Source organism: Apodemus sylvaticus, chromosome 7 (assembly GCF_947179515.1).
Source record: "Apodemus sylvaticus chromosome 7, mApoSyl1.1, whole genome shotgun sequence".
NCBI classification, from domain to species: domain Eukaryota; kingdom Metazoa; phylum Chordata; class Mammalia; order Rodentia; family Muridae; genus Apodemus; species Apodemus sylvaticus.
The window spans coordinates 91098132-91122232 of record NC_067478.1 but is presented as its reverse complement, the minus strand read 5'-3'; the positions used below and the strand labels follow the sequence as shown (position 1 = coordinate 91122232).

The window sequence follows — 24101 nt, the reverse complement described above, 5'->3', positions numbered from 1 at the left end:
AGATGCTGAGTCCCATTCCATTGCTCCTTCATGGCAGGTTTTGATAGGAAGATGCATCTCAAGGTTTCAAAGCTTTATTATAAAGAAGTAGATAAAGAAAAAGAGATAGAGAAGTAAAGAGAGAAAGAAAAGATAGAGGTGTGAGAGCTGGCCATGACCACATGAAAAGAGGGGAGAAGAATGGGTAGAGAGATGGAACAGGTGGGCAAGAGCTTAAGGGCAAGAAAGAAAAAGCAAGGAGGGGCCTGTCATCTCCTTTTAACCCAGGCTGGGTTACCTGGATGTTGCCATTTTTACATTAGGGAAATTTTCTTCCATAATTTTGTTTAAGATATTTACTGGCTTTTAGGTTTGGAATTTTCACTCTCTTCAATAACTATTATCCTTAGGTTTGGTCTAGTCATTGTACCCTGGATTTCATGGGTGTTTTATATTAGGAGATTCCTATTTTTTGCATTTTCTTTAACTGTTGTGTCAGTGTTTTCTATAGTATCTTCTACACCTCAGATTCTCTCTACTATCTCTTGTTAATGATACTTAGATCTGCAATTTCTGACCTCTTTCCTAGATTTTCCATTTCTAGATTTGTCTCAGTTTGTATTTTCTTTATTGCTTCCACATCCACTTTTAGGTCCTTGACCAATTTAAGCAAATGCTTCACATTGTTGATATTATTTTCCTGTACTTCTTTAAGGGATTTATTTGCTTCTTCTTTAAGGGCTTCTAACTATTTACCTGTTGTTTACTATATTATTTTCAGTGAGTTACTTATGTCCTCCTTAAAGGACCCTATAATCTTCATGAGATAGGATTTGGTCAGCATCCTGATATTCACATGTGTTGGTATATTCAGGGCTTTCTGTGGTAGAATAACTGGGTTCTGATGATGCCCACATAAATTAGCTTCTGTTGCTTATGGTCTTGCTCTTGTTTCCCACCATCTAGTTATCCCTGGTGTTTGCTGGTCTGGGAGACTCTACCTATAGTCTGCCTCTTTTGTCCCTGGGTTGCTTCAGTTTCCCCATTAGGCCTGAGCACCTGACTTTAGCAGAGCACCTTCACAGCCCACCAACTGGGGTCTCTTCAGAGGGGCATAAAAGCTGCTCATCTGTTGCCATGGATGTAGTTGATCTCATGGGAAGCATTTGTTCAAACTGTTGGGTCTTCTGCAAAGCAGTCAAGCTCTTGTCCTGTCTTAAGATGTTCTCCAGGTGCCCTAAGAACTGTGGTTTTTGCTTCCCTGTGTGCAGCAGAACTACATGGAGGTTTTCATTCTGTCGGGTCTGCTGATGTGCATGTCAGAGAGCACCCAGAATGTTTCAGACTGTGCTGTCCATTGCCCAGTTACTCTGTGTACAGAGGAGGAGCTTCTGGGAAGCCTTCAAGCTCTGATGTCTTCAGGGAAGTGGACAGGCTGGCCATCAGTTAGTTGCTCTGTGGTTCTGTGTGCAGAAGGTCTCCTGGGATGCCTCACGCTGTATTGTCAGTTGCCCAACTGCTCTGAATGCAGTGGATCTTCTAGGATTGGTCAGAATATGGTATTTTCAGGGGAGCAGAATGGCTAGCAGTCTGCCCCAACAGAAAGGACCAGTCAAAATGCTCATTTGCTTATTAAGACCCATTTGGTATGATTTTTTTTAAAACTTATCATAAAAAAATTATATGAAATGCAAAATAAAAATGGAAAAGATTCAAATGGAATAATCTCTGAAAATCAAAATATTAGCATAACACAGCAATCCCCAAGAAAAGTTAGCAAGTGGGGAAAATAAGTGTCACAAAACAACAAAATAAAGTAGCAAAATTGCATTAATGAATCTTCAACTATAACTAACCATATAGGAAAATAATCATTTAGACCTTATTCAAGAGACTTAGACTGACTCAATGCAATAAAACAAAATAGAAATAAGTGTCTGTTAAAGAAACTGTAAAGCTCTTACACTAGTAACTTAACATCACATCTGAGAGCTCTAAAATAAAAAGAAAAAAGACTCACCCAAGGGGAGTAGTTAGCAGAAAATAATCAAAACCAGAGCTAAAATCAACCAAGTAGCATCAAACACAACAATACAAAGAATAAACAAAACCAAAAAGTGGTTCTTTGAAAGAATCAGCAAGATAGATAAATACTTAATCAAAGTAACTAAAGGTCCAGTGGCACTATCCAAATCATCAAAATCAGAAATTAAAAGGAAGTCATAATCACAGAAATGGAAGAAATTAAAAAAAAATCATCAGATCCCACTACAAAGGCCTATATTTAATAAAACTGTAAATTGTAGATGAAATGGGTGGTTTTCTAGACAGATACCACATATCAAAGTTAACTTAAGAGGAGTTACTCCTCTTCAAAAAGGGTAAAAAAAAATCATCAGATCCCACTACAAAGGCCTATATTTAATAAAACTGTAAATTGTAGATGAAATGGGTGGTTTTCTAGACAGATACCACATATCAAAGTTAACTTAAGAGGAGTTACTCCTCTTCAAAAAGGCATATATCTCACAAGAAAACAGAAGAAGCCATTAAAAACTTCCCAACCAATAAAAGTCTATGGTCAACTGAATTTAGTACAGAATTTGGCCAAACCTTCAAAGAAAACCTAATACTAATATTCCTCAAACTATTCTAAAAAATATAAACAGAAGTAATAATACCTATTCCATTCTATGAAGCCACAATCACTATGATACCTAATCACCACAAGAACAGAACCAAAAAAGAGAACTTCAGACCAATCTCACTTACAAATATCAATGCAAAAATACTCAATAAAATTTTGGCCAACTGAATCCAAGAACATACCAAAGCCATCATTCACAATGATCTTCCTAAAAATGATGCAAGTTTGGTTCAATACAAAAATCCATTAATAATATCCACTATATAAGCAAACTCAAAGAAAAAATTCACAGGATCATCTCCTTAGACGCAGAGAAAGCATGTGACAAAATACAACACGACTTCAGGTTAAAAGTATTAGAGAGAACAGGAATTCAAAGTCCATACCTACACATATTAAAAAGTAGTTCATGGCAAACTAACAGCCAATATCAAATTAAATGGAGTCATACTTGAAGCAATCCCACTGAAATTGGAAACAAGATAAAAGGTGTACTCTCCCCATATCTATTAAATAGTACAATAAGTGTTAGCTAGAACAGTAAGACAAAAAAAAGAGATCAAGGGGATATGAATTAGCAAAGAAAAATATATAACATTTTTCATATGATATGACAGTATACATAAGTGACCCCAACAATTCTACCAGAGAACTTCTCCAGGTGATAAACTACTTCAGCAAAGTGGTGGACAAAAAAATTAATTCAAATAAATCAGTAGGCTTCCCTTATGCAAATGATAAACAGGATGAAAAAGAAATTAGGGAACCAACTTCCTTCACAATATCCATAAATAATATTAGGGTAACTCTAACCACTCATGTGAAAGACCTGTATGACAATAATTTCATGTCTCTCAAGAAAGAAGTCAAAGAAGTTCTCAGAAAATAGAGATCTCCCATGCTCATGGACTGGCAGAATTAATATAGTAAAAATGGCCATCCTACCAAAGGCAATCTACAGATTCAATGTGAAAATCATCAAAATCCCAACATAACTCTTCAATAACATGGAAAGAGTAATTCTCAAATTTATTTGTAAAGGAAAAAACTCAGAATAGTGAAAATAGTTCTTAACAGTAAGAAATGGCTGCAGAATCACCATCCCTGATCTCAAGCTTTGCTACAGAACAATAGTGAAAAAAGGGGATTGGTACAGAGACAGAAATGTTTATCAATGGAATAGGATAGAAGACTCAGAAATAAAAACATATACTTTCTCATACTTGATCTTTGGCAAAAGAAGCCAAACATATACAATAGAAAAATAAAACATCTTCAATAAATGATGCTGGTCTAGCTGGCTATATGTATGTACAAAAATGAAAATAGACCCATATGTGTCATCTTGCACAAATCTCAAGTTCTAGTTGACCCAGATCTACAACATAAACCTCGATACACTGAATTTAATAGAAGTGAAAGTAGGAAAGACCCTTGAACTTATTGATATAGAATAAAATTTCCTAAACAGAACTCCAATGACTCAAGCTCTAAGATCTAGAATTGATAAATGGGACCCATGAAACTGGAAACCTTCTGCAAGGAAAAGGACATAGTCAATTAAACAAAATGGCAAACTACAAATTGGGAAAAAATCTTCACTAACCCCATATCTGATAGAGGGCTAATAACTAAAATATATAAATAACTCAAGAAGCTAAGCACCAAAAAAATAAAACCAACACAATCAAAAATGGGGTATAGAACTAAAGCGAGAATTCACAAGAGAGGAATCTTGAATGGTTGAGAAGCACCTAAAGAAACTTTCAAATTCTTTAGTGATCAGAAAATGCAAATTATGACCATGAAATCCCACCTTATAAAAATCAGAATGGTTAAGATGCCCTCAGGCTACAATACATGTAGGAGAAAGAGAAATATTCCTCCATTGCTGGTGGAATTGAAAACTGGGACAACCACTCTGGCAATCAATGTGGAGTTTCCACAGAATATCGGAAATAAATCTTCCTGAAGAACCAGCCAAACCACTCTTGGGAATATACCCAAAAGATGTTCTACCATGCCACAGTGGCACGTGTTCCACTATGTTCAGAGGCCTTATTTGTGATAACCAGAAGTTGAAAACAACCCAGATGTCCCACAACAGAAGATTGGATACACTAAATGTGGTTGATTTACACAATGGAATAGTACTCAGCTATAAAGAATGAGGATATCCTGAATTTTGCAGGCAAATGGGTGGAACTAGAAAATAGCATCCTGAGTGAAATAACTCAGACCCAATGTGCATGCATGATATGTACTCACTAATAAGTAGATATTAGCCCTCCCCCCCCAAAAGTACAGAATATCCAAGATACAGTCTACAGAACCCAAAAAGTTAAAGAACCTGAAGGGCCCAATTGGGGATGTCTCAGTCCCACTTGGGCAGGAAAATAAACCTATCAAATGTGGAGAGGGAGGGAGGGACCTGGGAGGAAAAGTGGACTGGGGCAGTGGAAGAGAGGAATCTGACCTGATTTTTGGTGAGAGAAAAGGACTGAAGCCCTGAAGGCCAGCAGAAAGAATTCAAACAAGCAAACTCTGGAGCTAGGAGGTAGGGGACAACAGAATGCACCAGAGATCTAGACTCTCAGGACTCAAATGGAGGGACATTAGATGGAATGCATAACAGTAGAGATTAGGAATTTATAGAGCCTACCTTCAGCAGGAAGACAGGGTATCAAGTGAGGGATGGGGTTACCATTACACAGTCTAAACTCTGACCCATAACTGCTTCTGTATGGGAAAAGCTGCAGGGATGGAACTGGAGAGAAGCCCGACAAAAAGAGGATCCAGAGACAGGCCCAAAGTGGGATCCAGCTCAAGGGGTGGTCCCAAGGCCAGACACTATTACTGAAGATATGGAGCGCTCACAAAAAGGGACATATCGTGAGTGCCTGCCAAAAGACCCAACAAGCTGCTGAAAGAGTTAGATGCAGATATTTTACCCCAACCAATGGACAGAAGAATTGGGAATACCTGGAAGAAGCTGAGGAGGATGGTGATCTGTAGAAGAATGAGCAGACTCAATTATACTGGACACCTGAGATCTCTGAGAACTGGACCAGCAGACTCAATTATCCTGGACACCTGAGATCTCTGAGAACTGGACCAGCAGACTCAATTATCCTGGACACCTGAGATCTCTGAGAACTGGACCACCAACCAGGCATGACACACCAGCTGATATGAGGTCCCCAACACTAACACAGCAGGGAATGCAGTATCTGAGCTCAGTCAGGGAAGATGCTCCTTAACCTCAAGAGACTGGAGGCCCTAAGGTGGGAGGAGATCTATTAGGGTAGGAAAATCCTTGTGTAGACAGAGCAGAAGAAGGAGGTAGGCGATGTGCATCAGTCAGATCATGGACCAGGACGGGGATAAAATCTTGAGTGGAATAAAAAGAAAAGATTACATAAAAACATTAATAATTTTGCAATCTTCCAAGTACTCTTACAATAAAATATTTGAATGATGCTTGATATTTGCAATCTCCCTATGTATGCAAAATCACCCAAAAATACCATTTGCTAATAGTTTACACAGATATTCAACTTAACATACTTTCTACTAATCTAATATCAGTAGATACCATTATTATCTACTAATAATGTATTAATCTGCACTTAATTCTTTCTTAAATTCAGTAATACTTGGTGTTCATGGCTGATAGCTCACTATATCCTCAAGTACAGAAACATTCTTAAAGATTTATCTTTCCATTTTCATTTAATATGAAAATTATCAGGTAAAATTCATAATTTTTTAACAGTTCCTACGTTATACAAATGAATGTGGAAAGCAGATATATATATATATATATATATATATATAGTAACTTGTCTGAGAATATAGCCTTCATTCTTATTGTAATGAGTATAAAATCATTGGTCTCATTAATATATTTTAACATATAATGTATGAAACTAATAAATTTGCTAAGAAATTTTTAATATATATAAAAATTATTTAATTAGGATGTATACTGGTTTGAATGAGAATAATGATGATAGGGTCATATGATTGAATGCTTGTTCCCTAATAGGTGGAACTGGATGAGAAGGATTATGGGGTGTGGTCTTGATGAACTGATTACCTTTTCTCTTATTGGAAGAAATGGTTTACTGAGGTGGGCTCTGAGTTTTCAAAAAAAAATCCTGTTCCAGCATTGTATACAACTTAGGAAGATGATCAGATGTGATCTCTTAGATACTATTCCAACCCAATGTCTGTGTGTAGAATGTTCCTTGTCATATTGTTTATGAACTAATGCTCTGAAACTCTATAAAGCCCGCAACATATTTCTGTCCCTTATATACTGCATGCATCATGTTTTTTTTTTTATTATTTCACACAAATCTAAGATAGGGTAAAACAGAGCAAAGTGATTCTGTAGAGCAGCAGTGTTGATTAATGACACAGTACTTATTCAGAAGCAGGTATGACTTCTTGGGCTTGATACAGTTCACTGAAAATAAATGCAGTAAGAAGCACAACTTTAAAAAATTTATTTGTAGATATCTCAGGAGAGATGATACATTAAATATAAACTTGGCATGATACATTAAATATAAAGGAATTTTGAATGGAAATCTGTGGAATATTACAGTTTAAGAATCATAAACAAAACAAAATGGAAATACAAAGAGTTCCCTTAAGAGATGAGGTCAATGGAAGATGAAAGTGCAATATTGGCCTAAGGAGAAATGACATACCAATCCCTAAAGAGAAGGACATAACTTAGTCCCTAAGTTCATAAAGATTTATCATGGTCCAGCAAATAAAAGAAAGCGCCTTATTTCATTTTTGTAACTGGAATTCTAGTCTTGGAAGAGACTTGTGAAGATTTTACTGTGGATTCACAAGTAAGTGCAGCATAGAAGTGACTACATAAATTTTCTGGTGTCTCCTCCAGTCCAAGAGTGAACATGATGAAGGATGTTTATCCTTGATCTAGCTCTTCAGAGGATTAAAAATTGACACTATATTTTATTATCATCATTTGAAACACATTTCCATAAAATATGAGAAGTTAGTTTAGTGCTTAAATTCTTGAAATCCAAGAAACATGGAATTGCAGATTGATATCATCCTTTGAGGTAACAAGGACAGGTAAAAATATCCATATTTTCTCTTCTAGGATAAGTTTATAAGAAAAATTCCTACATTTTTTTAAATTGACATAATTATATTATTTTCTCCACCCTCTACCTATGTTCAAACACTGTATAGAAACCCCTATGCTTATTTTCATGTTATATCCTTCTTTTCACTAGCATGTATACCATACATACATCAAACACACATGCTAATATTTTGGCATGTATGTTTTGAAGTCGATGTTAATGTGTATCTTTAATGTAAGACCTATCTTGAGGCATCCATGAAATTTGCAACAAAACATATAACATTTACAGCTAGTTTTGAAAGTTTTATTCATTATTAATTGCCCAAGATGAGGCTAATTCACATATGCTTTCCCACAACATACTTGTTTTTTTGTGTTTGGGGTCAACCTAACTGAATGAATAGACAATCCTAAGATGTAACATGTTCAAATTCAAAAATATAGCAAAGCATTGTTAGATATTATTAACATGCTAAACACTGGGTCTCCCTAGAACACAATCATGTTTTATAACTGATTCATTTTACTCTCGTTTAAGATTTCATGCCTTAGTCTCCTATAGATCCCATGAAGTAGGTCAGGGATTTTCAGGTATTCCCAGCATATGTGTAATATGTATCTCCAAACAAAAAGTTGTAAATTCTCTGTGGCACTTTACCTGTTTCATTTTTATCTCCACAGATTCTATTAGAGAAGAATGGTCCAGAAAAATGGCTCTTTGGTAACAGAATTCATTCTCAAGGGTTTAACAGATAACCCTGACCTCCAAATACCACTGTTCTTAGTTTTCCTAGTAATGTATATGATAACTGCCTTTGGGAATTTGACTTTGATCCTTCTCACTGTGCTCAACTCTCACCTTCACACCCCTATGTACTTTTTCCTGTCTAATCTGTCTTTCATAGACTTCTGCTATTCTTCAGTTGTTACACCCAAAATGCTGATGAACTTTGTTCTAAAGAAGAATATTATTGGTTTTGCAGGGTGTATGACTCAACTCTACTTCTTCTGTTTTTTTTGCCATTTCTGAATGTTTTGTCTTGACAGCAATGGCCTATGATCGCTATGTGGCTATCTGCAACCCACTCATGTATAATGTTGCCATGTCCCCCAAAGTCTGTTCCTATCTTATGTTTGGTTCATATTTGATAGCATTTTCTGATGCCATGATCCACACTGGATTCATCCTGAGACTGAACTTCTGTGATGGGAACATCATCAACCACTACTTCTGTGATCTTCTGCCTTTGATGAAGCTCTCCTGCACAAGCACCTATATAAATGAGGTAGAGATTTTCATTGTTGCAGGGAAAGATATCACTGTGCCCAGTATTGTTGTCTTTATTTCTTATGGCTTCATCGTTGCTAATATTCTCAAAATAAAATCCACTGGGGGAAGATCTAAAGCCTTCAACACCTGCAGTTCTCACATAATTGCTGTTTCCCTGTTTTATGGGTCATGTGCATTTATGTACCTAAAACCCTCCGCAGCTGGATCTTTGAATGAGGGAAAAGTGTATTCTATATTCTATACCATTTTGGTCCCCATGATGAACCCTTTAATCTATAGCTTGAGGAATAAAGATGTTAAACTTGCCCTAAGGAAAACATTGAACAGAAAAAAGTTTTAGTGATAAACTTATTATGTTTGCCACAATTGTGACAGAACCAAAATTGTGTCAGTGTAGTGCCTGCTTCTCTAACTTAGTTTTTCTCCACAGTGTGGTAATTTAAATTTTCCTTTCCATATTTTCGTGAAAGTTGTCTTTGTTTCAACACTGTTGTCATGTGTACTTTCAGTATTTAAAAGTTTTAGAACTAGATATTATTAATTTAAACATTTTAAAAATTCTTATGTAATTTGCTCTGAAAAAAATGGTTTCCCAGTGAATAAATAATATAAAAAATGTTAGTCAGTGTCATTATTAGACAATGCTCTTTAATTATGTCTCTTTGAAATGACTGTTTTCTGATTCACTTGATTCTTTGCTGATTAAAAATACAAGCCCAAATCTTCTTTAGTCACATTACTCATATCAATATTATAATGCTATACCATCATTGATGTGTGTGTGTGTGTATTTGTGTGTGTGTGATGAGCATGATTAAAGAGTTTAATTCAAAGGCATACTTTACAATGAAATCAGTGACCACATAGAGTTTAATCAAATTAGAGGACCTTAGTTCAAAAGTGTTCCTTAGATAAAAAGACGAGAATAATCTATTAATCTTGATTGCAATTCTAGAACTTTTTAATATGAACTTATTCTATTTGGCTGTGAATTGAGGAAATATAATGCTAATGCAAATACTTTTACTTTGATTCTCCTCTTTATCATACTCTGTTTTGGATAGAAACAAGTTTTCACCTCTCATTTTGACTAGGAGGATATATATTTTGCCAGTGCATCTGGGAAAAGTTTGGCTGAAATTTGATCCTGACATTTCTTACCAATGCTTTCAGAATATTTTGTTGATCTCTTGACAATGCTTTATGTTATGGTTACTATTTGATAACTATGCTATGGTTAACTAACTCACAGATTCTGTTTTTTTTCTTTTCAGTGTCTTGATTTCCTTGTTGAGGTTTGATTCCATGCTTTTCAGTATTGCCTTTGGGATGTGTTCCTGAATTGTCTGGGTCCTAAATTGATTTCTAGGTTACAATCTTCTGAATATTTGAATCCTCTATGTGGTCACTGATTTTATTGTAAAGTATGCCTTTGATTTTTTTTTATTTCTATGTATTTCCCTGTTCTAGATAATTCATAAAATGAACCAGAATGCTGTACTGTCCTTTCTGATTCCCTTCTTGTAAATATTTGTACAACTCATCCATACTTTATAATGAGCTTGTGTTTTACTATTTTTGATAGGTAAATATATTCTGAAAAAGGGATATAGGACATTTTGTTTATCAATTCAGTAGGCAATATATCCATTAAATTTATACAAAATGAACTACATGTTTTATTTTATTTTTATTTTGCTTGTTTTGTGAGAGGTTTTGGAGGGTATTTTATTTTATTTGCTTTTGGATTAGCAGTCTTCATTTTATTAATATTTTGTTAGATTAGTTGCATCTCTGCTTGATAAAGAACTGAAGTTGAATGAATAAAGAGATGGGAAGAACTGAGAAGTGTTGCAGGAATGGAAAATGATGAAAATATTGTATATGAAAAAATATTTTAACAAAAGTATAAAAACAGTAGGTAGTTACTTATGAATAATTCTCTAAAAATATACATATTTACTATTACCAAGTCTATTGTATAGACATGTGTTTTTTAATATTTTTATTTTCTATATTCTTTGTTTACATTCCAAATGATTTCCCCTTTCCCAGATCCCCCCTCACCTTATGCCCCATAAACCTTCTTCTCTCCATCCATTCTCCAATCACCTCCCTCCTTTTTCTCTGTAGACATGTGTTTTTAATTCCACTCACTACCACTTAGAGGTAGAACGTCTAACATATTGGCTGTTTCTAATTTTTTAAGCTGTTATTTTAAACTATTAAGTTTTTCTGTTTCAATACATTTCTGTTCCATTATTTATAACTATAAGCAATATATGAAAGATATCAGATCCCCTATACTGCAATAAACATTTGTTATTTTCCTTATTTTATATTATTCACCATAGGAGAGGATCTTGGAGTTTATAGGAAAGCCAGAATAAGATGAACTTTAAATTCAGTGAGATTAGCATCACTATGTAATATACTCTGCAAATATATTCAAATCCACTGCAGAACGCAATTCACTTCGGGATATAGTGACAGTGCCAATACTCATGACAGTGACTTGTTCCCATGGTCTGATATGCCTCTCAGGGTACCAGGAGAAGACTTCCCTCAAGGTGATACTCATCGAGCCACTAGCAGAAGGGACAGCAGCTTTGAAACATTCAGAAACAAAAACTTGGGAATCCTACTGAAGACAGGCTGATGTAGAGACTTTGAAAGGCATCATAGCTATACTATCCATGAATAAATATGATTTTGATATGTGCTCATAGTAATCAGAATATATAGTTCATTGCCAAACATCTGTCCTGTGACATCCATCTTCTCACTGCTAGTCATAAAGACTATCACACTGTAAAAGAGAATGATAAGGAAATAGAAAAACAATTTTTGAATGTAATATAAATTGATTGGAAGGTATCAGAAACTTCTAACATTCTTCATACAAATTATTTACAGTTATGAATACATAAAACTGGCTAGGAGGTAATAAAAGTTTATAACAAGTGTTTCTGAGGTTTTAATGTAATTTTATTTATACTTGCTCATCTCTTTTATTTAGGAAATTTTCAAAGAGTATACTATTATTCATGTTTTGTTGATGGTAAAAGGGAAGTCATGGGACTCTCACAAATTAGTCATTTTATATAGTGAATATGGCCTCATGGAACCATTTGCTTCAGAACATATCTCTGACATATGTGTAATAGCATTTTAAAATTAGTAAAAAAAAAACTTTTGTTTTTATGGAACAATTTGTTCTTTCTTTTATATTTTATGATTTAAAATCATGTGTCCTTTGGCTGCTTGCCCAGAAGTGAGATAGCTGGACGCCTTGCTAGACATAGTTTTAGTTTTTCTTCATATTGCTGTTCCACCTCATTTCCCATGATATACATGGGACTAGATGGATAAATTATTATTATATTTTACCCCTGTATGTAGTATACATGAATGAAAACATCATATCTCTGATTAATGTGTAGACCAATATTTGTCATTAAGAGAATCTATCTTTTTCTTGAAAATGAATAAAGATAAGCATTAATGTAGCTGAAAATTTTTTATTGGTTGAATTATTGCTATTCCTTTCAAATATTGACAATTTCACTGTAGCTTTGTATATTAAACAGGAAGATATGTTCAAAAATATAATTTAAGGGAAATTTTAATGCAGACAACTTTTATCCTGGCTACTTTTTTACTTATCTTTGATAAATGTTAGGAATATCTTTTAATAGGGAAACTCAATTGAGAAAATGTGTCCATAAAACTGGACTGTGGAATATTTTTGCAATCCCCAATTGGTGGGCTAGCCCACTATGAGGTAATGCCACCCATGGGCAGGTGATCTTGAGTCCTATAACAGATAGGGTAACCAAGTCATGGAAGCAAGCCATTAAGCAGTTTTTCTTCATGGCCTCTGCCAGGTTAATACTGGAGTTCCTATCATGCAAGCTGAAGTAACTCACTCCTTCTCAAGTAGCCTTTGGTCATGATGTTCTACCACACCCAATAGAAACCTTAGCTAAAGCATCATGCATGAGTAGATAGCCCAACGCCCAGAAAATTACATATGTTTGCCAAATATGTGATATCTTATGACTTGTAGTTAGGTATACAATATAGATACATATATATAGATAGATAAACATTACTATTGATTTTTTGACAACCAATAATAGATAGTGATATCCTATGGCTGAAAGTACCATGCACTTTACATTAATCACAGTACACTGAGAAATCAAGCTGGATATGAGCTAGATGCTTTTATTATTCTGGCTAGCTTTTGTAATACTGGAATATATCATGTAGGATACTGGTAGAGAAGCATTGTCAACAGTCTTATCCATCTTTGAACACCAATGCCTTCCTCCCAGGCACAATTTGGTCATTTTCCTGGTAGTAGCATGACTGTTCTAGGAATAACTATTCAACACATTTTTGAGGTTCACTCAACAAGAGGAAAGTCTGCATGGTTAGTCAACCTATGGATGCATGAATTCCAGACCTGATTTTGAGGTGGGTAGACAGGCATAACCAGCTTCAAACTGTGATATACTGTTCTGTATAGAAAAACTGATGTATTTTTTAAAGCACAGTATGGTGAAGCAGGACTGTATGCCTTATGGGGCCAATGCTGAGGCACTCCCCTCCCTCCCAGCGCTAGTCATATGAAGGATCTAGTAAAAAGTAAAGCTTATTTGGAGGCATGAGAAGGGAGTTGAGAAGTGAATAGAGGCAAAGAAAGAGAGGAGACAGAGAAGGGGGGAGGGAGAGAAGAGACAGACAGACAGACACACACACACACACACAGAGAGAGAGAGAGAGAGAGAGAGAGAGAGAGAGAGAGAGAGAGAGAGAGTAAATGTTGGGCAGATCTTACAAGGAATGCTAATGTGCTAAGTAGAATAACCCCAAAAAGACTCTGCCTGCTGGGCAGTGATTTAACAAGCCTTTAATCCCAGCACTTGGGAGGTAGAGGCAGGCAGATTTCTGAGTTTGAGGCCATCCTGGTCTGCAGAGCCAGGGCCACACAGAAAACCCTGTCTCAAAAAAAAAAAAAAGAAAAAGAAAAAAAAAAAGACTCTGCCTACAAAGCTGATTAACTGGTAAAAACATCTACAATATGGAAAGTTTGATATGCAGTTGAAATGATAGCCTAATGCCCATATCTTTGGTGCTACCTTTAGCCACTGGAAGAACCATCACTTTCCCACCTTTGTATTTGACCTAACACACACACACACACACACACACACACACACACACACACACACACTCACACACACACACACACCAGCAAACTCAAAACATTCCTGGACTGCATTAATATAACAATGCTCTACCAATAGAAGGGCAAAAAATAATGCTATCCATTAACTTGTGAGACCTATAGTTTAGATTCCTGTGCCCGATTATTATAACCCACAAATGTTTCCACCAATGTACTTTTAAAATGCCATGATTTATAATTTTATTCTGCTATATGAAAAACTCTATGAAACTCCTGCCACATTACAGAATTGTATTCAGTGAGACACACAAATCCTTTTTACTGGGCTGTGAAAACTTAAGCTAGGATCCAGACTAAACATACTTCAAAACACAATATGGGCTACAAAATACAAACTATTTATTAACTAGATTATTTACCCAAAAATAGACAAATTTTAATTTTGTATGTTTGGTATCATTTGTCTCAATTTTCAGTTTATTTTTATTTTTTGCTATTTACTCTGAGTGACCAGGCTGGCTTGGACACAGTTTTCTGACTGTAGCCCCTTGACTATGTACATTACACTATTGGGCCCACTTGATATAATTTTAATATATTTTATCCAATAATCTCAAATGTTCCAAGAACAGAGTGGGTATGTGAAAACCCTAAAATATATTAAGACAAAATGAGGGTGAGTATCTAAGCACAGAGGCACTGAGAACAAAAGTATCAAAGTATAGAGGTAGGGTGACTGTCAGATCAGGATTTATTGAGGCACTTTTGTAATAAAAGAAAGATAAAATATATATATATATATATATATGGAAATGTTTTTTCCTTCAATTGGTACACCTTCAGGGCTGTGGTCTCTATGTGAGAGAAGAGAGTGTGGACACATGGCATAGGAAGGTTGAGGATTTTATGCAGTAGAAAGCAGTTGTGATGGAAAATTGCATTTACAAGCAATGTCACAGAGATAGATACAAAGGGTAGGGAACTTCCTGCATCTGAAAAGCTCACAGGTGTCACTAGCGAAGTCAAGTGTCCCAGTCTACCTGAGGCTTTTTGTCATTAATACTTTAGGGACAGTATCCTAAGTGTTTTTCCTATGCATTCCTGGAGATGTCATAAGAATGTTTTCTCATGTATTCTATCAGAATATTAATTATGTTAGAGGGCCAGAGAAGACAGTTCAGTAAATCAGAGCAATAACAAACAATAAAGAAGGAAGCAAAAAAATTTTAAATGTATTTGTGAGAAATACCTGTAAGAATGCCAGGTTTGAGTGGGTTATGAAATACCTCAGAAATCTTTACATCTAATTTTAAGAAAGCGTGAGGTCAGATTCTGTGGGAAAATAACATCAGAAACATGGTAAAAACCTGAAAACTAACCACAAAAATAGTTTTTCCTGAAGAAAAGAGATAGTTGGAATCTGGGAGTTCAGCATTAGCTCCAGCATGGAACACCAATCATCCCCAAGGAGAAGGGTATTCTTGAATAAAAAACTGAGTCTCCAAGGAAGCATAGCTATAAAAGCATCTAAATAGCATCATCTCATCTTCCTTCTAAATATGGTATATGTTTCCTTGGAAGAAGTTAAAAATGTTTCTGTCTTCCTTATGATGTTTTACACGAAATTGAAGCATATAAAATGACTAATGTCTCTTTTTAGGAGGCAAATATGATCAAAGTAAAAGCTGCTTTTCTTTACAGAATTATGGCTGTAATTATTAAACAAAAACTGTGATTCAAAAAAAAAATGTCCAGAGCATTCAAAAAAGTAATTTTATGCACGATTCTTTTAGAATGTACAGTCCCAGTGCTTTGGACCTTAATGTCTTTGCAGAGAAAGAGGAACAAATACCAATGAAAAGGACCAATAAGATTTCTCTCTTGAATAGCATAAGTTCTAAAATCTATTCATAATAAAATCTTAAATTTTCTTGAACATATTCATTGAGAAATAATATTTTATGGAAGGGTTTACAGTGTGATGTATAGTACTTATTTTGACTACAAATCCCTTTTGAAATGACACAATATAAAGGCTCATTCACATGTGCCTCTCCTCGATGTTAATATACACTTGTGTTTTTGTGTAACTATACATACAATAAGATAATTTCAGGTGGCTCCAGCTGGGACCATCCTCTGCACAGAGCACTATATCTAGCTGACCACCCAGGAGTGTGGAGAGGCATGAGAGCACAGGTAAGACCATACTTGCTGCACAGAGAAACCTGTCCAGAAACCCTAGGCAGTCTTCCAGTTTCTGGCTCCATCTGGGGACCATCTTCTGCAGAGAGTTCAATATCCATGTGGCACAGGGAGGCAGCTAACCTCCCAGGAGTCTAGCGAGGCCTAAGATCAGAGGTAAGAGTACCTCTGCTGCTCAGAGAAACCAGCCTAAAACCCTGCCCAGGAGCAGCCTGGGACAGGAGCATTCTGATTTTCATCTGCACCCAGAGCTGATTCTGAGTCACAGAGCTACATACAAAACACTACACAAGAGAGCTGGTCTCCCATAAGTGCCTATATACCTCTCTTTAAATTCATAGCCTATGAGGAACCTGCCCAGAGACATCAGGACCCAGGAAACAAGGATCAGCTGGGGATAGTATCTTTCTGGTTTCTATCTGTACACCTGAGCTGACCCTGAATCACAACTCCCCATACCTAAATTCCTCCCTGAGAGAACAGGTCTCCCAGAAGTACAGAGACACAGGCTTACAGGACTGATAAGCCACAGTCAGAGACAGCAAGACAAGCTAACACCAGGGATAACCAGATGGCAAAAAGCAAATGCAAGAACATTGCCAACATATAGTAAGGCAACATGTTATCATTGGAACCAAATTCACCCACATCACTAAGTGAATTCCCCAACACACCAGAAAAGCAATATTTGGAATTGAAGTCACATCTCATGATGCTGATAAAGGACTTCAAGAAGGATATAAATAACTCCCTAAAAGAAATACAGGAGAACATGGGTCAATAGGGAGAAGCCCTTAAAGAGGAAACACAAAAATCCCTTAAAGGATTATAGGAAAACACAAACGTGTGAAGGAACTAAACAAAACTACCCAGGATCTAAAAATGGAAAAAAGAAACAATAAAGACATCAGAAATGGAGACATCTCTGGAGATAGAAAACCTTGGAAAGAAATCAGGATTCAGAGATGCAAGCATCAACAACAGAATACAAGAGATGGAAGAAAGAATCTCAGGTGCTAAAGATACCATAGAAAATATTGACTCAACAGTCAAAGAAAATGCAAAATGCAAAAAGCTTGTGACACAAAACATTCAGAAAATCAAGGACACAATGAGAAGACCAAATCTATGGATTATATGTATACAAGTTTAAAAAGCCAGTAAATACCTTCAACAAAATTATAGAAGAAAACTTCTATAAAAGAAAGAGATACCCATGAACAAACGAGTACCTACAGAACTCCAACCAGAATGGACCTCAACAGAAATTCCTCCTGTCACATAATCAAAAACACTAAATGCACTAAACAAAAAAAGAATATTAAAAGCAGTAAGGGGAAAAGTTCAAGTAATATATAAAGGCAGACTTATCAGAATTACACCAGACTTTTCAACAGAGACTATAAAATCTAGATGATCCTTGGCTGATGTCACACAGACCCTAAGAGAACACAAATGCCAGCCCAGGCTACTATACCTAGCAAAACTCTCAGTTACCATAGATAGATAAACCAAGACATTCCATGACAAAAAAAAAAAAAAATCACAGTATCTTTCCACAGATCCAGCCCTTCAAAGGATAATAAATGCAAAACTCCAACACAAGTAGGGATACTATACCCTAGAAAAAGCAAGAAAATAATATTCTTTTAACAAACCAAAAAGAAGATAGCCACACAAACATTATTCCATTTCCAGCACCAAAAATATCAGGAAGCAAAAATCACTTTTCCCTAATATCTCTTAATGTGACTGGATTGAATTCCCCAATTAAAAAAAAAAAAAACCTAGACTAACAGACTGGATAAGTAAACAGGAACCAACATTTTGCTGCATACAGGAAACCCACCTCATTGACAAAGACAGACACTACCTAGAGTAAAAGGCTAGAAAACAATTTTTTGAGCAAGCTATTCTAATGATGAATAAAATTGACTTTCGGGTAGAGAGATGGCTCAGTGATTAAGAGCACTGACTGCTGCTCTTCCAAAGGAAAAATCCCAGCAACCATATGGTAACTCAGAACCATCTGCAATGAGATCTGACGCCCTCTTCTGGAGTGTCTGAAGACAGCTACAGTGTCCTTGATATAATAAATAAATGAACCTTTAAAAAATTGACTTTCAACCTAAAGATATCAAAAAAAAAGATAATGAAGGACACTTTGTTATTTTTCATACTCATCAAAGGAAAAATCTACCAAGAAGAACTCTCAGTTCTGAACATCTATGCTTGAAATGCAAGAGAACCCACATTCATAAAAGAAACTTTACTAAAACTCAAAGCACATATTGCATCTCACACAACAACAGTGTGGGACTTCAACACCCCACTCTCAACAGAAACGAAAGATAGACACAGCGAAAGCAACAGACTTTATAAACCAAATGGATCTAACAGATATCTTTAGAACATTTTATCCTAATATATATATATATATACCTTCCTCTCAGCACCTCAGAGTACCTTCTCCTAAATTGTCTATATTGTTGGGCAAAGAACAGGTCTCAACAGATAGAAGAAGATTGAAATAATCCCTTGCATCCCATCAGATCACCACAGACTAAGGCTGGGGTCCAATAACAACAAAACCAATAGAAAGCCCACATACACATGTAATATGAACAGCCTCTACACAATAATAACTTGGTCAAGGAGGACATAAGTAAAGAAATTAAAGATATTTTAGAATTTAATGAAAATGAAGCCATAACATGTCCAAACATATGGGACACAATGAAAGCAGTCCTAAGGGGGAAAACTGATAGCTCTGAGTGACCCCAAAAGAAGCTGGAGAGAACATACACTAGCAGCTTGACAGCATACCTAAAAGCCCTAGAACAAAAAGAAGCAAATGCACCAAAGAGGAGTTAACAGCAGGAAATAATTAAATTCAGGGCTAAAACCAACCAAGAAAAAACAAAGAAAACTCTTTTAAAAAAAATATCAACAAAACCAGGTGATGGTTCTTTGAGAAAATCAACAAGATAGATAAACCCATAGCCAGACTAATAAGTGGGCAACAAGACAGTATCCAAATCAACAAAATCAGAAAAAGAAAATGTAGACATAAAAATGGAAACTGAGGAAATAAAAAAATCATTAGATCTTTTTACAAAAGCCTATATTCAACAAATCTGGAAAATCCGAATGAAATGGACAAATTTTTAGAGAGCTACCAGGTACCAAGCTTAAATCAGAATCAGATAAACTATCCAAACTGTCCATAACATCTACATTTATAGAAGCAGTCATTAATAGTCTCCCAAACAAAAAGAAGCCCAGAACCAGATAGTGCAGAGTTCTATCAGACTTTCAAAGAAGACCCAATACCAATACACTTCCAACTCTTCCACAAAATAGAAAGAGAAAAATCTTTTTTAAAGTGGCATGGTATTGGTAGAGTGATAGGCAGGTAGATTTATGAAATAGAATTGCAGACCCAGACAGGAACTCACACACCTATGGTCACTTTATATTTGACAAAGAAGCTAAAACCATCCAGTGGGGAAAAGGCAGTATTTTCAACAAATGGTGCCATTTCAACTGGGGGTTAACATGTAGAAGATTGCAAATCGATCCATTCTTATCTATGTGTACAAAGCTGGAGTACAAGTGGATGAAGGACCTCCACATCAAACCAGGTACACTGAATATAATAGAAGAGAAAGTGGGGAAGAACCTGGAGACCATGGGCACAGGGGAAAATTTCCTGAATAGAACACCAATAGCTTATGCTCTAAGATCAAGAATTGACAAAAGAGACCTCATAAAATTGCAAAGCTTCTGTAAGGCAAAGGACACTGTCAATAGGACTACATGGCCACCAGAAAGTGGGAAAAAGATCTTTACCCACCCTACATTCGACAAAATGCTAATGTCTAATTATACAAAGAACTCAAGAAGTTAGACACCAGAGAACCAAATAACGATATTTAAAAATGGGGTACAGAGCTAAACAAAGAATTTTCATCTGAGGAATATTGAATAGCTGAGAAGCACCTAAATAAATGTTCAACTTTTTTCTTGTCATGGAAATGTGAATCAAAATAACCCTGACGGTTCACTTCAAACCAGTCAGAATGGATAAGATCAAAAACTGAGGAGACAGCAGGTACTGGCAAAGATGTAGAGAAAGAATTTCATGTATTCATGAATACATGAAATTCTTAAGCAAATGGATAGAACTAGAAAATATGATCCTGAGTGAGGCAGCCCAATCACAAAAGAACACACATGGTATGTACTCACTGATAAGTGGGTATTAACCCAGAAGCTTGGAGTACCCATGATACAATTCACAGACAAAATGAAACCCAAGAAGAAGGAAGAACAAAGTACAGATACTTTGGTCCTTCTTAGAAGGAGGAACAAAATACCCAGAGTAGGAGACACAGAGACAAAGTATGGAGCAGAGACTGAGGAAAAGACCATCCAGAGACTGCCCCATCCAGGCATCCATCACATATACTATTATAAAAGTCAGGCACTATTGTGGATGCCAACAAGTGCTTGCTGACAGGAGGCTGATATAGCTGTCACCTGGGAGGCTCTGCCAGTGCAAGACAAATACAGAGGGGAACAGTCTCAGCCAGCCATTGAACTGAGTACATGATCCCCAATGGAGGAGCTAAAGAAAGGACCCAAGGATCTGATCAAGTTTGTAGTGCCATAGAAGGAACAAAAATATGAAGCACCCAGTACCCTCAGATCTCCCAAGGGCTAAACTACCAACCAAAGAATACACTTGGAGGGAGCCATAACTCCAGATTCATATGCAGCAGAGGATGGCCTTGTTGAACATCAAAGGAAGGAGAGGCTCTTGGTCTTGAGAAGGCTAGATGTCCCAGTATAGGCAAAAGTCAGGATAGGGAATGGGGGAGTATGTGGATTGGTGAGCAGGGGAAGAGGGGTGGATTATTGGATTTTCTGGGGGGGGGGAGGGCAGAACTGGGAAAGGGAATAACACTTGACATGCAAATAAAGAATATATCTAATTAAGAAAAAGAAAAGATAACGTCAGGTGGAAAAACAGAAAATTTCAGGTGGATTCTCTTACCAATTCACCATTAATTGAAATTAATAGGTGAACATTAGATGTCCAAATACTTTTTATTTTGAAAGATTGAATTTTTTTCTGCTTGGGCAATTTTCATTCCCACTAGATTCAGCAACCAACATTATGCTGCCCTTTAGGTGACAATAATTGTTATTTGACTTCACATAGATGATACAGTATTTCTTCTAACATTTTCTTTGTTTATTTTTAGTTTTCATAGTGGCTTTGTTGTCAAAACGAACTCCACAATCTGTAACATTATGAGTAAGCCTAAGGTTCAACAGAAATAAACAGAAAAATATCCTAGGTTTAGAAACTGAGAAATGTCAGAGTCAGTATAAGTGCAAACAACAGTGTCTTATTTAATAATCTGCATTTCCATGAGAGAGGCCAATTTCTCTAGATTTTTGGATTTTTGTGAATTGGCCATTAAGGAGTTGGTTTTGGGTTTTTGTTTGTTTGTTTGTTTTTCTTTTTGTTTTTTTTTTGTTTGTTTTTTTGCTTGATATTGGAAATACTGCTCATGATCCTAAGTATGCTGAAGACCAATAGGGAGATAGGTCACTAGCAGAATGCTAAAATTTTTCCCTGAATCAAGAATAGATAGTACTAACAAAGATGGATAAGAAGAAAGGAGGGAAATTCACTCCTTTGCATTGAATTTGCCCTTTGGCTTTGAATTTTCAAGTAGTCAGATTAGAAATATTAGGTCCCTAGTCAAAGCTGTGGTCTATTAGTGATGGGCTTTACTGTAACTAAACTCTCTGATGCTAGTTGGGGAAGAAAATGTTCTTCTATACCATGGTATCATGAAAGGCTGGTTCAAGAAATTTGAAGCTATTGGTTTATTGACATTCAATCAAGAAACTGACCATTTGAAATAGAAGTTATGTTTCTGAATTTTTCTTTTCCTTAATTTCACTTATTTTCTGTCTCCACAGAATCTCTGAGAGAATGGCTTTTGAAAATGCTTCAATGGTAATTGAGTTCATTCTCATGGACTCATCTCAGCATAACAGATTAACCTGACTTCAAAATTCCATTGTTCCTATTCTGTGTTGGAGAATTTGACCTTAATCATTTTAATTGTGATAAATTCTTACCTCCAGACAACCATGTACTTTCTCTTGTTTAACTTGCCTTGCATAGATCTCTGTTATTCTTCTGTGATCACACTCAAAATGCCGATGAACTTTATACAAAAAAAGAATGTTATCTCTTACACAGGATGTATGATCAAGTTATACATCTTTTTTTTTGTCATTTCTGAGAGTTATGTGCTGACGTCAATTGCCTATGATCGCTATGTGGCAATCTGCAATTCACTGTTGTATAATATTACCTTGTCTTCTAAGGTATGTTGTTATATGATAATTGGGTCATATTTCTTGAGATTTTCAGGTGCAATGATTCACACTGGATGCCTCCTGAGACTGATATTTTGTGTAATGGAAATACCATTAACCACTACTTCTGTGATCTCCTCCCTTTGCTGTTAATCTCCTGTACCATCACCTATGTCTATGAGATAGAGCTGTTCATTGTAGCAGGAAAAGACATAATTGTGCCCCCTCTCATCATCTTTATTTCTTATGGCTTCATCGTCTTCAGCATTCTCAAAATTAAATCCGCTGATAGCAGGTCCAAAGCCTTCATCTCCTACAGTTCCCATATTCTTGCTGTTTCTTTGTTCTTTGTGCCTTTTTGCATCTCAAACTTACCTCAGCTCTATCTGTCAATGAAGGGAACATCTCTTCTCTTTTTTATACCATTGTAGTACAATTGATGAACCCTTTAATTTACAGCTTGAGGAACAAAGATATCAAAGTTGCCTTGAGAAAAACTTTGAACAGGAGAATATTTTGATCAGAAACTGGATACCATATTTGCTGTCTGCAGGGACACAAAAGGATCACTAGGTACTGTAACACCCTGAGCTTTAGATTTCTGGTGGTGCAAACCACCAGGGGTGTGCCTGCACTCAGGAACTGAGCAAATAGGCGGTTCATCTGCAAGCAAGCCCATTGCAGGACCTGTGTCCTATGTGAGAATCAACAGAGGGAGTGACCCCCCACCACAACTTCTTCCCTCCATAATAGAGCAGACAGAGAACACCTGGTTGACCTTGACAACCTAAGTATAGCATTGCTTGAGGCAAGACTGAGAAGGGCTTCAAAGGCACAAAAGAGGAAGCCAGCATATCAGTAATCTGTGCCAGAAGAAACCCAGTCATCCAGTGGTGCAAAGATAATCTTAAAGATCCAGAGTAGGTTGAAGAACCAGCCAGTGACAATAAGACCATCTAACACCTGGGAGAACCAGATGGCTAAAGGCAAACATAGGAACGTTACTAACAGAAACCAGGACATTATGGCAGCATCTGGACCCAATTCTCCAACATTAGCAACTCCTGGATACCCCAACACACCAGAAAAACAAGATTTGGATTTAAAATCACTGGTCATGATGCTAGTACAGGAACACATGAAGGACATACTTACAGAAATTCAGGAGAAAATGGATCAAAAATTAGAAGTCCTTACAAGGGAAACACAAAAATCATTGAAAGAAATTCAGGAGAATACAAAAGCC

At 36.2% G+C, this 24101-nt stretch overlaps 2 pseudogenes; both read left to right on the top strand.

The window, feature by feature from the left end:
• Window positions 1-8454: 8454 nt before the first annotated feature.
• On the top strand, window positions 8455-9388 carry LOC127690013 (olfactory receptor 145-like; annotated as a pseudogene).
• Window positions 9389-22463: 13075 nt separating this feature from the next.
• Window positions 22464-23375, top strand: LOC127689033 (olfactory receptor 145-like; annotated as a pseudogene).
• The last annotated feature ends 726 nt before the right edge of the window (window positions 23376-24101 follow it).